We start from the raw sequence: 18181 nt of genomic DNA, 5'->3' as shown, positions 1-18181 counted from the left end.
CGGTGTAAGCAAGCAATTGCGACGCTGCACATTTAACTTGTTTTTTACCTCTCGTGAGAAGTGCATGTAATTATCATCAATACAGTAGTGGGCTTGCACTGGGAAACGCAGCGAAAGCTAATGAATGCATATGTAGCTGTGAACACACTGGCCTATGGCCATTCGTGAGGAAGGTGCAATGGATGTTGTGAGTGAATGCACGGTGCTCAATTAGCAATGGACTTGAACACTTCAATCCTGGCCCTCGGGCTGATCTTCGATGCTATGGAGTATATGATGTAACTGCGTTTAGAAGTTCGACCTTGAATAGACAACGAACGTTCGATGGGAGTAAACATAGTCGACATTGTATAGCAGGGGACTGTTTGACGAAATTACGGATTGCAGTTTTGTCACATTTTCAGTTAAGCGCGAGTCACATGTATACCCCTCGTCAATCAGCGGCTGAATGAAAGCCTGCCCGTGCTGTGCGAGTTGTCACCGCACTGGCGAGATGTGACTACCTCGCCTGGTATACAGGAGGTCGTGGGTTCGGTCCGGACACTGACGCCTGCTGCATATTTGGAGTTTGCGCGTCTCTCTCCCCTTGGTCGCGTGGATTCTTCTCCGGGTCCCGCGGTTTTCCCCTCCGTATTAAGAATCAACATCATGCGTTTAGAGTAATTGGCTGCCACAAATGTACACACGATAAGCCACTTCGTTGGGCTATCATTTGTGGCCAGGTCGCTTTTGAAAGAGAGCTGTACAGCTCAGTGGACCTTACCTGGTAAAATAAAAATAGCATATCGGTTTTTTTTGTTTAGTTGTTATATATATTAGATTATCGCCATACTGCAACGGTCAGTGCATGCTGGTGAAGGTGGGGAGCTCCTATTAGCACGGTTGACTACGTGACGAAGTTCAACATACATACAGTACAGAAGTAAATCATAACAATACATTTTGCTGCACTGCCCTTCGGTGACCAAAACGTTGCCCCACCGCAAGCCTATAGCACCTGTTATGCACAAAAGTTGTCCATCCCGCCACTTCACAGGCTCAACATCTGCTTAGCTTCTGAGATCTGACCGGGGGCATTCTGGGTGATTTGGTGATAGGCGCCAGTTAATTACAACGGTGTAACCTTTGAATTGCTGAAGGACATCTACAGTAACCCAGGCGACCCTGGATAAAGAGACTTCTGGTCTTCACTGGCTCCCAACTATTAATGCAAGTCATCAAGGTATTGTTATTTAACAACAACAAAAACAACGCTGTTGAAGTCCCACTAAGATGGGCTTCACCCTGTGGTCGGATTTTAATTCGTGAGCACCCCTAACCACTGTGCAATATGGCCGAATAGAAAACACTTTGAAAAATGTGAACACCCCCATTCGCTTGGAACCTAACTGTATGGATTACAACATGTGGCATTATTTGTGGAAACTGGAATCTATCGGAAAAGTCACCAGGATGAAATGGTGACTGGCTGCAGAGGATGGTGATGGAGAGAGAGAACACTGGAAGGTAATGGGGGCACAACGAAGGCGAGTTGTTAACTATCTTGCCTGATATACAGGAGGACGTGGGTTCGATCCCAACCCTGATGCACGTATATTTGGAGTTTGCATAGTCTCGTGGTCACGTGGTTTTTTCTCCGGGTCGTCCGGTTTTCCCCTCCACATTTAGAATCAACATCACGCGTTTAGAGTATTTGGCTGCTATAATTTTTTTTCGTTAACTATTGTTTGTGGCCAGGTCATTTCTGACAAAGAGCTAAATAGCTCAGTGGGCCTTACCTCAAAATATATTTTTTATAGTTTGTTTAAGAGGAAGACCACGGATCTGATTGGATATCAAAATATGAAACACCGGATGGGATGGAAGCTCTCTCCATTGAAAGACGCAGCAACAGACAGAGCAACATGGAGAGAGACACTGCGAAGAGATATCGACAACGCCCCGATGGCCCAAGAGACCAAGAGACTTTGGAGAAGTGCAGGACTCAAACTTTATACGAAAATGGCACGATGCTTAAAAAGGCTAAGTTGGGAAGCTTTTGCTTTATAATGGGAGTCAGTGTGCACAATCGCGAGTGGTCTGCCCCGCACTCTCTCCCGAATGCCAGAAAGTGCCCAGCAGTGTGGAGCGAGCAGTTTTCATAATAAGCACTGTTCTGAGCCTCGTCCTTCGGGAGGGATGATCGTTCCAAGGTGCCGTTTTCATTACGGAAATGCATCAATTTCGGAGGCAAACTGTGCGGTGAATTGTGATTTTGCACGCGCGCGCGCGATATCCATCACCCCTCTGTCCATCGAGGTGGAGGGAAAATTGTGCCACGTTGGTTTTTGTTTGTTTGTTCGCGCACAGCTGTGTTGTTGTGAACATTCTGGAATCCGTGTGTAAGTACGCGCAGACGTACATTGAATTTCTTTCACGCCGTACGTAGCCAACCGTGGTAATCGGAGGTGCGATAGGTAGGACAACACATCGAAGTTGCGGTAGGAAGGATAACAAGGTGCTTACAGGGGCTTCACTCTGCCCCGTCGTTGTCCTGCACAACAGAGCTGTGTAGCAACCGGGTGCTGCGGCGATTACATTTTGCGACCGATGATACGATATCAAATCTCCACCGCATGACGATTATCGCAATATCGGTTTCCCATAAGTTTGTAATTGTATTTTGAAAAAAATCTATTGTATGGCGCTTCGCTGTGCTTTTTGTACAAATGAAGATCACACGAAACAATAATTACCCACAGTGCACTCAACTTGAGCCTGCTGCATGTCTGATGAATGTTGCAGAATACGAAATAATGCTGCAACACACCCATTCTTTTTTTCATAATCACGAAATTGATGACAGCCTATAATCGCCATGCCATAAATTACTCTGGCAACATATTTTTCAAAGCAATAATTCAATGGATAATAGCTATCTTTACAACGTTACGTCACAAATGTTTTGTCAGGAAAATGTAATGTGTAAGATAAATAACATAATGAACTAAAATCACGATGCGTCCAGATTTTGTAAAAAGGACATTGTTATCATGGATATTATGTAGTCCAATGTACCTCATGTTACATGAATAATCATAATTATTTAATTTTATGTTGTGTCATTCATAAAATTGAATCCCACAACGCTGCACCTCAATTGGCCAGTCCCTTACACAGTTGATACAAAAACAAACAGCATATAAATCTGGTTATGTTAACATGGTTGGCTATGTACGGTGCAATAAAAGTCCAACATACATACTATTATGCATGCATTGCATGTGATTATACCACATAACTGTATATGGTAAAGTATGCATTTGGATATATATATATATTTGTTTTACATAACTAAATAAAATGAAAATAACTTATTTTAGTTATTTTCATTTTATTATTCTTATTATTGTTTTAATTTTTCATTTACGTGACTTTACCGAAAGAATCAAAGAGTATGCAACTATTTTTTTTCCAGGTTAGGCCCACTGAACTATATAGCTCTTTCTCAGACGCGATCTGGCCACAAATAATAGCTCAACGAAGTGGTTTGTCACGTGGAAATGTATAGCAGCCAAATACTCGAGCTGCATGTTAATTCTAAATGTGGAGGGAAAAACCGGTGGACCCGGAGAAAAATCTACACGACCACGGGGAAAACACGCAAACTCCAAATATGCAGGCATCAGGGTTGGGATCGCACCCACGAACTCCTCCATACTAGGCAAGATAGTTAACATCTCACCACCGAGAGATATTAATTTACATGACAATGCGAGAATATCAATTCATCATTAATTGACCAATAATACCTTAATGTATAGTGGATGGCAGAGCTTGGACAATTGTTGGCACCAGTTCATCAGGTGGCTGCCGTCCTGCTTGTCTATGGTTCCTCGTCCATCTGAGTCACTCTCTCTATGATAATGACTGAATGCTGTGTGCATTACAATTTAAAATTGTAAAAACTAAGTGAAGATCCCGTTAAGATCAGAAGTCTCTCTTCAAGGTTAAAACTAAAGTAATATGCAAATAATAAGACGGAATATGATAAAACATGCAAAGATTACGGGCAATTCGCTCAAAAATAGTGCACAATTCAAAGTTACTTACAGGATGGAAATCGAAAGCTACGAAAAAATGTATTTAGTTCCGACAAATGTACGCATTCGACAATGTACTGAAATTTCACCCTGAGTAGCATCCATCAGTGTTAAGACCGTGCTTCATTAAAACGGGACACTGTCCCAAAGTGGCTTTCTATTCCCTTGTTAGATTTTTTTTTTGTTTAACGACGCTTCATTTTAAATAAGCTGACTCGAGTAAAAAAAAAGTGTGTTGTTGAACGCGACAATCAAAGTGACGTGTGGTTTTCAAAACGCGATAACGAGCTCGAGAGAGGCTCGTAAAATATATATATAAAACTGCAGCACCAAGTGATTCCAAAGTAATAACTTTTCATTCACATTAAATTCACGGAAGAAAAAAAACATTGATTATGTTGTTTAGTGACAATACAAGCCACGCGTACGCTTCTGGCCAAAGATGAACTAGTAATTGGACACGCGTTGTGTATTTGGGTTTTGGTGATTTTTAAACATCGCACTGCCATCGATTTTATAATTCTGGAGTCCTTTTTAGAGCTGTGACGATTAGTCAAGTCAGTTAATTTACTAAAGTTACACGTATATTTTTTCGTCACATACTCTTTGGTTCTTTCGGTAAAGTCACGCAGGTATAAAATAAAATTAATTAAATCACGACCTTTCGGGCGCAACACAAGCGTCCGTCATCAGGTGGGACAACCGCAGCAAGAAACAATTGCCCACTTCAGCAATTGTCCACTTCAGCAATTGTCCACTTCAGCAATTGTTTCTTGCTGTGGTTGTCCCACCTGATGACGGACGCGTGTGTTGCGCCCGAAACGTCGTGATTTAATTATTTGCATTTTATACCTACGTGACTTTACCGAAATAACCAAAGAGTACAGATCCCTGCAGTCACGAAAACTTCAAATCTATATTTTTTCGTCAGTTACCTCTTTAAAATGGTGGCTGTCCCCGCATGCAGGTTTCTGAAGCCACGTACACGTGGCCAAACATAAAATAAAAAATTTGCACACGCCGTGAATTTGTTTCAGACTGTGTATTTGGGTTTCATTGTTTTTAAACATCGCACTACCATCGGTGTAATAACTCTGCTGCCCTTTTTAGAGCTGCGACGATTAGTCAAGCCAGTTAATTGACTAAACATGATGTAAACTTTCCACTTATTATTATTATTATTTTTTGCCAGTTACCCCTTTAAAAATGGTGGCTGTTCCCACATGCTTCCTCCCGAAGGCAGGAAACTCCCATACAAGCCACGCCCACCGTGACGCGGCTGATGATGCCGACGGCGTCACCAAACTCGGTCCAGCATCTCCCGTCCAGCAGCACACTTGGGATATAATTTACATTTTACAACTATTTTCGTATGACCCAATGAGTCGAGTAATCTCACTGATGATAATCAGTAGATCCATATATTACTTGGATAAGTGGATTGCTAGGTGATATTATTTTTTATTGCTGAAAATCTCTCGCATGCTCAAACAAAGTGTAAAAGCTGGATGTTGTGACAACTACCAAACAAGAAGTGGCACAAACGCAAATTACTTAATCTTATGAAAAATAAGATTAGGATTTACCCTTTCTGGCAATACAACAGGTGTTAAGATGTTAAAATAACAAATAAACCAAATTGCAAGGAATCAAGCCTACATTAACCACACATACTTGCCATTCCTTGGAAAAGGTATCGGAATTTATTTTTAAAAATCTTACCACCTGTTTTTATTGCCAGAAAGGTTAAAACCAATTATTATTTGTCATATTTTGATACTGGCAAAAACGTCCCACGATGGATATATTAGCACGATGAGTAATTCGAATCACGTACAATATATCCATAACCAAAGTCCTGCGGTCTCTGTCATCACGTGCAATGATGTCATCACACTTCGCAAAACAAACCACTCGACTCGCAGACGCGTGGCTCGGCAGTGCATTGTGGGCTGTCAGACATGATGAGTCGGAGGGATCGTGAATAATTTTTACAAAACACCTTTGGGGATATCGCTCTCAAGCATTGCAGTGCAATGTCAAATAGTCAATACAAAACGGTGACAGCGCGAGATGACTACAGAAGGGCACCTTACGGTAACTTCAAACTCAACGTGTCAGACACCCTGGAACACACAGCCAAGGTGCGAATCAACAACATTTAAGCTATCACATTTACTTTTTCAGATTTATACAACTCCATTTAGATAAGCCTTTCGCACTGTAGTTATGCTATCGTTCAATGGGAATGTAACAATTCCTGTTATCGAACAGGATACGAGGAGCTGTAAATGAAAAATTATTATTACAATTTACTATGGCAGTTCCCGAATTACTATGGCAGTTCCCGAATTTAAATGTCTCACTTTCATGCCTTGATACTCATAACGCATTTGGAATATAAGGTAAATTGGGGAATGATGCAAATTAATGTTCTTGTATAACTGGAACGATAAATCCGTTAAGTAGCTAATACACACACAAAATTAAGTAGTTAGCCCGTCACTATCCTTCATTTAACCAGTAGATGAAATAAATCCATTGGGAGCGGTGAAAGATCGCCTCTTCTGGCAAAGGCAACCCGGGTTGACACAGTGACCTGTGTTAACTGACTGTCCAGTTCGACCTAACACACACGCACGTGCCTGCCTGCCCCTTTTTTCCTTTCTTCATTATTTATTACACATCGTTCCCAGCCCAGTGTTGTTTTCCTTTCTCATTAGCGCCCTTATTATTAATTAACACCCTCGTAGGTGGAGAGACAGAATGGCTCACCAAATTTGCCCACAGAACCCAGCGATCAATGAGCTACTCCTACCTTGGGGGAGTCGTAAAAACCCCTTTACGTTTTCAGGGAAGCAGCTGAAGCCAAGCGGGTCAACAGCACCTGAGAGAGACGCACACCCATTGATCGCCCGCGAATAAGTCAGGTGAAGGAGCAGCCCTGCAACTACTTGCTCACGCCCTGCTGGCAGAATGGTCTCCACGAGAGTTACATACACATATACAGCACCTCCAGAGGGGAAGGTGGCCGACTCATTAATGCCGGCCAGTGGCCTTGGAAGACGTGGGAGTTACACACACGTTCACAATCTGAATGTGTATTTTTTAACTGGAGGATTCCGATTAGCCGTACAGCTATTTTTTCAGATGTCCAATAGGGACTGGTTCAGACCGTTACAGCAGCTTTGCCCCATCCACACGCGACCTACCGATTGTCAAACTATGGCTCGTGCATATGTGCTGCATGGGTGGACAGTGAAAGGCGATTTAATGAAACGTGCACCACGATTTTAACTGCCGCGCCGGGAGAACAAACCAAACTGGCGCCCTCCAGTAATGCAGGGTTGGAGTGAGGACACGTGCAAGGGAATGTTTGTCTCAGAACTTTGGCTTTGCGTAACGTGGTAGCGTTACGCGATCTCCTCTGCCTCTTGCAATCTTTCGCCTTCTTCTCCGCTGTTGTTATTGCTAGGCCCCCCATTGTGCCCAGTCTCTGTCTACTGCGTCTCCCCATCTCCTCCGAGGCCTCATCTGCTCTTGTTGTTCGATCCCATTGTGCCAAGTCACTGTCTATTACTCTGTCGCTTTCCGTTGGATACATTTTTTGTCGTGAAGTTTCCTTTTTTTTCCGGTATCCATACCCGAGACGCTGTCCCGAGGCATTGACAATAAGACTGACAGCCTCAAACAAACAAATAAACTACGTATTTACTTTTGAGGAGGCCCTCATCCAGCAGTAGAATGACAAAGGGGCTGTACATGTGTAGAGGTGATAGCTACTCATTATTCGGGGACCTGCGGTACAGCGTTGCCTCCCTCGGTAAACGGTCGGGGTCAGGGAGAGGTGAGAGCGGATCATAATCACAGATTCCCGCCAGACAAACGGCCAAGGGTCAGATAAGGTCAAAGAGGATCAAAACGATAGATTGGGAAGAACCAATCAGAAGGGTCCACAAAGTGGTGTGTGATTGGACAAGCCCAGCCACGAACCAGTATAAAAGCCAGAGCGCTGAGAGCTCTGGCTCAGTTCTCCACACACGAAGGCCGAAGCCCGGGCTGAATAAGATAGGACCCTGGACCAGAGGTCGCAACCGGGTATCCGATACCCGTACTCTATCCGATACCCGGCTACCCGTACCCGGCCGGGTACGGGTACCCGTTTGCGACCCTGGTGCGGCCGGGTACGGATACGGGTAAGGAATCAAAACCGGTGTGTGACCTCTGCCCTGGACCAAGCCTTCTAGCCCTTCTAAGGGATGAGGCTCAGTGTTCCAGTGGCCAGGGGAGAATAGGTCCTGGATAGGCAGGACCCTGGGTTCCAGCCTCCCAGCCCTTCTAAGGCCTGAGGCTCTGCGTGAGCAGAGGTTGGGGACCCACCGAGTCAGCGGTGGGTCAGTTAGCCTCCCCTAGGTCCCAGCCGGAGGACGCTATGTTACGTGGGTAGACTCGTGTGTAGTTCCAGCCAAGTCCGGGGGCTCTACCTCCTTAGGTTAGCAGGTAGGCTGTGTGTAGGTTCCGCCAAGCCCGGAGGCTGTACCTTTCTCAGGTTAACGGGTAAGGGGACCGTATACCCCTTGTGTGTTAGGGACCGTGTCGAAAGAAAGACAATAAGCAGTGTGTGCCTCAAAGGAGTGTATTCGTCAGTGATTCAAGACACTACACATGTACAAAATTACACAAGGGAGCCTAATGACCCTACTTCAGGAGTGTGACTAATGAAGTGAATTTGGCAATGTCAGACAGAAGTAAATTACTCCTTCATTGGCTGCGTATTGCCTGCATGAGCTTTAAATATCAAGCACTCCTCTAACACTGGCACCAATTGACATTGACCCAATGATACAGAATAACATATGAAGCTGCAGAGGGAATTGACATTGTGGGTCACTGTTTCAAACGCCATGAAGTGCCACAATAAATTAAAGATCTATCATTGGACTGAATGTGTGTGGAAATACGCAGGTATGCACACCTCAAACAATTGCCCGCGCAATGTACCCACACACAGGTTAATCACACATACATTACCGGCAAAGGCGGTCACCACTTGAATCCAGGGCAAACTGTGTTTATTATGTGAAATTAAATAAAATCTTATCAACATAAGTCGCCACGTAGCTCTATCCTCGAGTAACTCATCCTGAAGGCCCTCCCCCCGCCATCCTTCACTTCAAATTGGAAAAGAGCAAAAGACTTACGCAGTTATTCGTATTTGCTCATGTATAGCACTGCAGGATATTGCGGGTTCGCTGGGTCGGGGAGTTGGAGGGTGGAGTGTTTAAATTTTGACTTAAAACTTTCGTAACTGCAGGAATTCATATTCTTGGTTCTTTCGGTAGTCCCGTAGGTAGAAAATAAAATATAAGTTAAACATAAATGTAAATAATTTGTAATATTAATTGATGTTTTATTTAAATTTTTTATTTAAAACTACTTTTAATTTTATTTTATTTTCTATCGATCTGACTTTACCGAAAGAACCAAGAACATAGGTGGAATGTTTCTCCAAAGAGTAAACATACAGGCTGAATTTGCAGTGGTGTAAATGTTCCGGTGGTGTAATGGTCAGCAGCACACTGGACTTGCAATCCACAGGTCACTGGTTCAACCCGATCCCCCAGAATGACAGTGGAAAGGATAGGCACGTTGCTGTTGTTATTGTGAACCCCCTTCCTCCACCTCTGCCTGTCGAGCAGTGTGAGTTAGAACACGGTCGATGTTTGCAGGTCATGTGTGCTGCCATAAAACGTATAGGCACTCTCACTTCCTACAAGACGTCTGGCCTGTATGGAAGAGTAGGCCTTTTTTGAGCTCCCTTTAGTGCAGTGGTTCTTAACCTTTACGGCAGCCTTATTTTCTGTTTGATGAAACAAAGTAGTTGAATCCTTGCAGTCACGAAAGCTTCAAATCTAGAATTAGTTGTACTTATGTGCCTGTGTTTCATTTGTCTTTCAATGATTTGCCTTCGAACAAAAACACATTCCAGCGGAGGGAGCTGGTAGGAACGTTGGGTTGCTCGGTCAATGGCCAGGGTCAACGGCGGCCTGGTGTATTCCACAAATATGCCCGACTGTGAGGGCGGGCAAAAGCCGGCGTGAGTAGGTTAAACGTTGAGTTTATAAGGGCACCACGGGGTGACCAGCCCCTCCCCACCCAGCCCCACCCTCCCCACCCAGCCCCTCCCTACCCTCCCCTCCCCACCCAGCCCCTCCCCACCCTCCCCAACCAGCCCCTCCCCACCCTCCCTTCTCCACCCAGCCCCACCCCTCCCATTTATGGATTAACGACGGACGGACACAATAATCCCCTGTGGGCTGGTGGAATCAGGTGGTTCCTACCAGTAACATGGTATGTCTCGCACTCCCAGAAAGGTAATCTCGCCCCCTATAGGGGGTGCTTGCAACCCTGGTTAAGAACGACTGCTTTCGTGTTTTTTGCAAGGCTGCACCTTTGTCTTTTTGCTAAAATGGAACAGCATTGTAGGCGGTACCATACTACACGACCATTTTGACACGTGGGCTTTTGCGACCAATTTTATCCATGATGGAGGTGTTTGGGTTAGATCGCTGTAAATATAAATGTGCTATTAAAACAGCCACCGCCAAACATTTACAATTCGAGTACCACGTTTCGACAGTAATTAAAACTAGCATCATCAGGCGATAGTCAGATTTGTGGATACACCCTTCTGTTTCGTTCTTAAATATAGGGATAAATGAGATGTCGTCACTTGTGAGCCAATTAGGTGTGAAGGCCAGAGGGGGGGGGGGGGTTAATGAATGCATTTAAATAACAATGAGTTTTCATTACCAGTTAGGTTATTCGTATTGTTTGTGCGCACGGAAATCGCAGTATCTGTTGTTGTCTGCTCACAGATAATCACCATCGACATATGGTAGCCTGTATAGACATGCAGTTAAAAATGTATTACGTGATGATTCGCTTCCAAGCAGCACTAAGACTTTAGCTATCCAAATGGTTAAAATTGTTTCCATTTCTCTAAATTTCGAGATATTATTTGATTAGTCTTGGCCAGTAATAATTAGTTTTCCATAGAACTTCAACATTAGCCAAATCAATTGAGTGTCCTTGTTCGCACGCGTGTTCTGCCACTGCTGACAGTAGTGTTTGGGAGTGTTTAATGTTTATTTGGTGTCATTTTAGTCTCAATGTAATAATTCGTCCAGTCTGACCAACATAACATTTTCCACAAGAGCAATTAATCTGGTTCACACCTTCTGTTGATAGTTTCGATAAAATATCTTTCCTACCAGATATTAGTTTCTGTATTTTATGTACTGTGGCAAATCTGACTCGGATGTTTTTTTTCTTTCAAAAATCTGGCCGGTTCATCAGTTACTCCCACAATGTACGGTATTTTTTTTATTTTGTTATAAAGCAATTAAAAAGTATAAAAAAATATTATAGAGACAATAGATGCGCCTTTGGAGCACCTCCGATTAGCACGGTTGGCTACGTACGCTGCAAAATAAGCTCAGCATACACTAAAATAAGTTCAGCATACACTAACACTGCCCATAGACTCAACACTGCCCATAGACTCAACACTGCCCATAGACTCAACACTGCCCATAGACTCAACACTGCCCATAGACTCAACACTACCCATAGACTCAACGCTGCCCATAGACTCAACACTGCCCATAGACTCAACACTGCCCATAGACTCAACGCTGCCCATAGACTCAACACTGCCCATAGACTCAACACTACCCATAGACTCAACACTACCCATAGACTCAACGCTGCCCATAGACTCAACACTGCCCATAGATTCAACATTACCCATAGACTCAACACTACCCATAGACTCAACACTACCCATAGACTCAACATTACCCATAGACTCAACACTACCCATAGACTCAACATTACCCATAGACTCAACACTACCCATAGACTCAACACTACCCATAGATTCAACATTACCCATAGACTCAACACTGCCCATAGACTCAACACTACCCATAGACTCAACATTACCCATAGACTCAACACTACCCATAGACTCAACACTACCCATAGACTCAACGCTGCCCATAGACTCAACACTGCACCTCCAATAATTATAATTAGCACGGTTGGCTTCGTACGGCGTGAAACAAGCTCAACCTGCATGCAACCACCTACGCGCTGCATGGGAAATAAAAATCACGTTGATTTCACAAAATAAAATAAATTCTTCGATCCGATCATGAAACATATTCCGTCTTCCGCATTGCATGGTGACGGGTAAACGACTTGGATCGCACTGTGCGGGAGTTATTTTGTTAAAGTGTTATTGCATTTTTAAACATTACAAATATGCAGTTAATTGTTATTATATAATTGGAGTATGCCAGACATTCCGCATAACCCAAAAGACTCTTCCACAAATTATCCATGCTGCAAAGCGTTTTACTCTACTCACTAACAATATCGCTTACCACAACAGGGTGTTCATGCTAAATGTGAAACCCGTTTAATCTTTTAAGCACGGGACGTATAGGCTATGTTTACAATGTGTTGTCCAATTTAGATGATGGAAGATAATGTTATCTCGCATAGCAATTTTAACGTGCGTACTTGTACATGGCTAATTTTGTTTTATTCTTTAGCACGTGAAAAAAAACTAATTCAGATGTTTAAAGACGTAATCTTATTTATCTGTATTGCTGTTCACGACTTTTTTTTCTTCGTGAGCATTTTTATAATTGCTTTTATATTTAAGACTTATAGACTTGTTGTTTGCAAGCTGACTTCAGCTGTAACTGTGCAAGACTCTGTAAATATAATTTAGCACATCAATAAATAATGCATGGAGCAAATATTGTTGAGGCGGTCGCATTTAATAAATCCTTAAAGACTATAAAAAGTTGAACAAAAATAATAAAGAACTTATCTTCATATTCTATTACATATATGATGTAAATATAAATATATATATAACTCTGTCATTAGACTACTTCACCACACTGGTCATTACCGGGTTGCTGAAGGACAGCCCCGAACCAATTCCGAGACCGCTCACCACATATGTTTAGCCATAATCATGAATCCAAATTAGGTAACAGGGTTTTTAATAGCCCAGTGCTCTAACCACTGCACCACTGGCCCACCCCAAAATTAGCAAATATCATAGAAGTTCACATAAATTGGCTACAATCGAATCTTACACTCACGATGATATGCATCAATGGATGAAGCCTAAGCATAAATCGTCATTGATGAATTGCAATCGATGAATAAAACGATAGACACGTTCCACACCTTTTCTGCAAGAGCGTGGATTTCAAGTAAGATGTGCCTTGGAATGCAATGTAGGATTTAAAGGGCACAATAAGGACGTGTTTTATTCAACATCATTATTACATGTCCTGTAAATCCTACAAATTCGCCGTGTAGGAATTCACCTTGCAGCACATCGCAGGACATCTCAAAAGCACGATAGAGTCGCTTTAATGGGAATTTAGTTAAGCCGTTAGCTGACCATCCTAACCTCATTGCTTTGGGGTCAAAGGCTATACCGGCTGATAGCCTAGACTACACAGTGTACACATGAGCAGATATTTATTTTCCCAGGCTCATGGCACACAGAGATGGTCCTGCTAGAATGGGCTTAGGTGAAGGATATGTCACCTTCTTTGAGCAACACAACTCAACATTTAATCTAGGCTTCCCTAAGCTCTCGCCCCACGCTTTAATTGAGTTTTGTTCTCACATTGTGATGGCATGATGGAAAAGTAAATACAATTTGGACTTTTCTAATAATGACGCTCTGTATTTATGGTATCGATTTACAAAATATATATGAGAACAGGAAAAAAAATAGGAAAATCTTTAATACTGTAATTACTTAGCCTGCTATTTCCATCAGAGTATACAATCAGGGGGAGCGGTGGTGTAGCGATTAGGGCACTGTGCTATGGAATCCAGCAACCCAAGTTAAATTCCCGGTCACGGCTCACATTAGTGACGAGTGACATCTGAAGCGGTCCTTGGCTCCACTTCATCAACTACTCTGACCAGCGTGGTGAAGTATCATCAGACAACCTTGATAACTGAAATACATCGGGAGGCCTTCATCCAATAGTGGGATATATGTATGTCAAACTTCTTTCCCACCGTATGAAGCCAACCGTGCTAATCGGAGGTCCGGGGGAATGACAACAATCTATAGGTCTCTGTGTGAGTCTATGGGTCTCTGTGTGAATCTATGGGTCTCTATGTATGTGTCGTATGTTGGATTTCTTTTGCAACGTACGTAGCAAACCGTGCTAATCGGAGATGCGGGTTGACACAGGGCTGTTCATAAACTTCAAAGCTTTAATTAAAAACAAATATTATTTGAAAATACATTTGTAAAAAAGAATGGCTGTATATAGCTGGAAGAAATAAGTAAACCCACTACATTAATTTTTTGGTTTACTCTCCAACACACCGGTGTGCTGAACTAGTAACTAATTGGCACGTTTTGTTTGACTTGACAAACATTACTAATCGGCTGTGTCGGATGGTGGCGGGTTTAACGACACATTTATATTTACGCGATCTAACCCCCCAAAAAAAACTTTATTATGGATAATATTGGTCGCAAAAGCCTACATATTCTTGGTTCTTTCGGTAAAGTCACGTAGAGGGTAAATTTTTTTATTATTTTAATATTTCCCTTCTACGTAACTTTACCGAAAGAACCAAGAACATGAATCCCTGCAGTCACGAAAGCTTTAAATCAAAATAAAAGCCTACATGTTAAGTTATCCATATTCTTAAAAAAAAACAGGCACACAATTGTATTTCAATAGGCTCAAAATAACGAACGTTGACTTGGGTTGAATCGGCAGCACCAGATAATGCGCTCGCATAGGGAACAAGACATTTCCGTTCATTACAGATGATTATGGCGGTGGCAACAGGCACATTTGCGGGTTTTTTTTTTCCTCGGCTTAGCAGGCAGACAAGTGGTTGTTGCTGGAGTGCCAAACGCAGAGTGACGCACAAATGCGTCAAACAAGGGTCTCATTTATATGGGCCTCTATGAAGCCAATTATGGTGGCCGCTCGTTTGTCAAGGGTGTCTCGTGTGCGTCTTTTTTGCGAGGACATAGCAGCAGTGTGGCAGCGCACCCCTTGCCCGAGCATGAGATGGTTCTCTATTTGCTTCAGCGTTTTAATGGGACAGCTGTCCCAGTAAGGCCAGAACCTTGAGATGGACTGCACGATTTAAGGTCTTGAATTGGTGTGCAAGTGTGCAAGTACAATACTGATGCGGCACGTTGGTCGGAATTGCGTCAGAATGTTTCTGGCATGCGATTCAGGGCAAGTGGCATGCTATTATTTAGCTATTATTATTTTACCAGATAAGGCCCACTGAGCTACGTAGCTCTTGTTCAGAAGCGACTTGGCCACAAATGATAGCTCAACGAAGTGGCTTATATTTCGATTTAAAGCTTTCGTGACTGCAGGGATTCATATTCTTGGTTCTTTCGGTAAAGTCACGTAGAAGGGAAATAATAAAATAATAAAAATGAAATATATGATACAATTATCACGACGTTTCGGCCACGGCTGCTTGCATTATGGTTTATCATGTGGAAATGTGCAGAAGCCAAATGCTTGAAATGCATCTTTCTAAATGTGGAGGAAAAAAGTGGAGGAACCGGAGAAAATCCACACGACCACTGGGAGTTCAAAAGAACGGAGTTCAAAATAACTCACGAACACCTCGTGAAAGACTCAATGCAGAAGATCCCTGGGTTTGATCTTCCACAAAGCTCATGGTCCACGCTAAATCGCACCCGCACAAACCATGGCAGATGCAGACACCTGATGCACAAATAGATAATTTAAAACTCTCCACTGTGCGACTGTGGTCATCCAGAACAGACCGTACTACGTATAACGAAGCAATGCCCGCTTCTCAAATACGAAGGAGACATACTTTTAGTTTTTTTCGGTAAAATAATTTTTAACTTACGTGACTTTACTGAAAAAACAGTATGGATCCTTGCAGTCACGAAAACTTCAAATCTAGAATACGAAGAAGACATTACGGTGATGCACTCCGCTGCTCCTCATGCGGTTATCTGGGCTTGAAATTGTATTTGTTGCTCTGCATCTACATCAACAGCCGTATGAAAGCGAGACTGCGAACCACTGTTATCCTCCTGCAAAGTACTGAGCTAAATCTTACTGACCCAAGAGGGATGATACACCGAGTTGATCCTTGGCCGGGGAATTGAACATGTAAGCCTTCAAATCGCTGCTCACATGCTCTATCCACTACACCACTCTGGAGGCTACATCTGCGTTCACTCACTGTGAACAGTATTTCAGAAAATCGAGGCCAGGCTATGTAAGTTTAGTCCGAAGAGGCGGGTGCAAATGGTGTACATTTAAATTTTAATGCAAAAATCTGACTGGGACCCATTTGGGATCGTGAGGTAAATAGGTAGATCGGAACAGAATATGTATTAATTTATATATTTACATATTAAAAACATGTTTAATATGCATCGACCTTGACAGCTAGCTCTCCGTATGGCCTAAGGGAAACTCATGTACACAATTATCTGCGCGCGTACAAATCAGCCGAGTGTAAGCGTGCATTTCTTATAGATATGCGGGCTACAAATATACACATGGCTGATAATGACCCTGATAGTCATTACGATCATCGTGTAAACTCCGATGATGATGATGATGATGACGAGATGATGATGGATAGGCTGATGATGTGTCTGTGCCGTGTCTATTGATGTTTTCTAAAGGAGAGTATGGAGACAATGAGGAAATTGACGGCAATAATGACATCGATAGCTGCTCTTTCAGGGTTTAATAATACGATTGAAGGATGAAGACTTGACATCAGTTGCTATTTTCATCGATATTTGCAACACTTAAACGTACACATGCGTAGATAGATATATATTTGCATTAGTATCTCTTCAACTGCTGACAGAATACATTATCACCTGCAACAACAACAACAGCAGCAGCCGTAGTCTATCAAACGTTGGATGACGCCTTCCCCATGCACTCACTATCCCTCATGGTGCTGCGATGCTCAAATCTATCTCACTCCCACGCGTGAAGGGTGATCTCATCGCTCGCTTTCTGCGGTAATAACCCTCTCAGGAGTATGATGCTCTCCTTAGGCTGCCATTCCATCACCAGTCTTGCCTGTCGGCCTTCAGTGTATTCCAGCGTTTCAGCCCGGCCAAGCCCGGCTTTAACGTCCATTGTAAATAAGTAATATTCAAAAATATATTTTTTAAACACGCTTTAATGAAATGTACCGTACTAGTAATGGCAGAACTCCACGACTCCAGGAAGTTTGGCATAACGTAAGGGACCGTGGTGATTTACAGCCAATGTGAGTTGAGCGTGGACAATTAGACCCAAGCTGAAACATAACATATAAAAATAATGTTTAAAAATATTTGTTATTTTGTATGATAGAATATAGTATTGTCATAAGTATGACATAAGTATACCAAGTTTGCAGTCGATACCACATTGGGAAGTGGGTAAAAATTGAGTTACAAGATTTCAGGATGCGACAACAACAACATAATGAGTTAATAAAAACAATATCAACTTGGATTCTCTTGAATTAATTTCGCGGCACGAATTGTTACAATTGTTGTTATGTTTACATTTAGACCTTCAATACATCAGCATTGCCTCTTAATCAAGGGCTCCGTATTACACCACAAATATCACGGGTAACCTTACACAATCTTCAATGAATCATTGATGCACGGTACTTGATGCCGGAATACGTACTTATTACACTACGTTATGGTGTCGCTGTCAACGTCAATCGCAATACTTCAACGGATGTGTTTATTTGCCTGTGTAATTAGCAGCATCGTCTGCCTGTGGTACGTCGTTGTAAAATCTACAATTACATTCCGTGTGATCATCCGCATTAGTGCAAGGCTGTAATTGTCACACCACGACGTGCGATTGATGTTACGGTCGTGCGATGCTCAGCAGGATACACAATACAGGGGGAGATCAATACACTTCCTCGATGGGGGTGAGGTGGTGGGAGGTAATATGGCCCTTTGTCAATAATAGAAAACTAAATTC

The sequence above is a fragment of the Lampetra fluviatilis genome, chromosome 51 (assembly GCF_964198595.1).
Source record: "Lampetra fluviatilis chromosome 51, kcLamFluv1.1, whole genome shotgun sequence".
NCBI lineage: Eukaryota > Metazoa > Chordata > Hyperoartia > Petromyzontiformes > Petromyzontidae > Lampetra > Lampetra fluviatilis.
Note: the sequence above shows the minus strand (reverse complement) of the source record.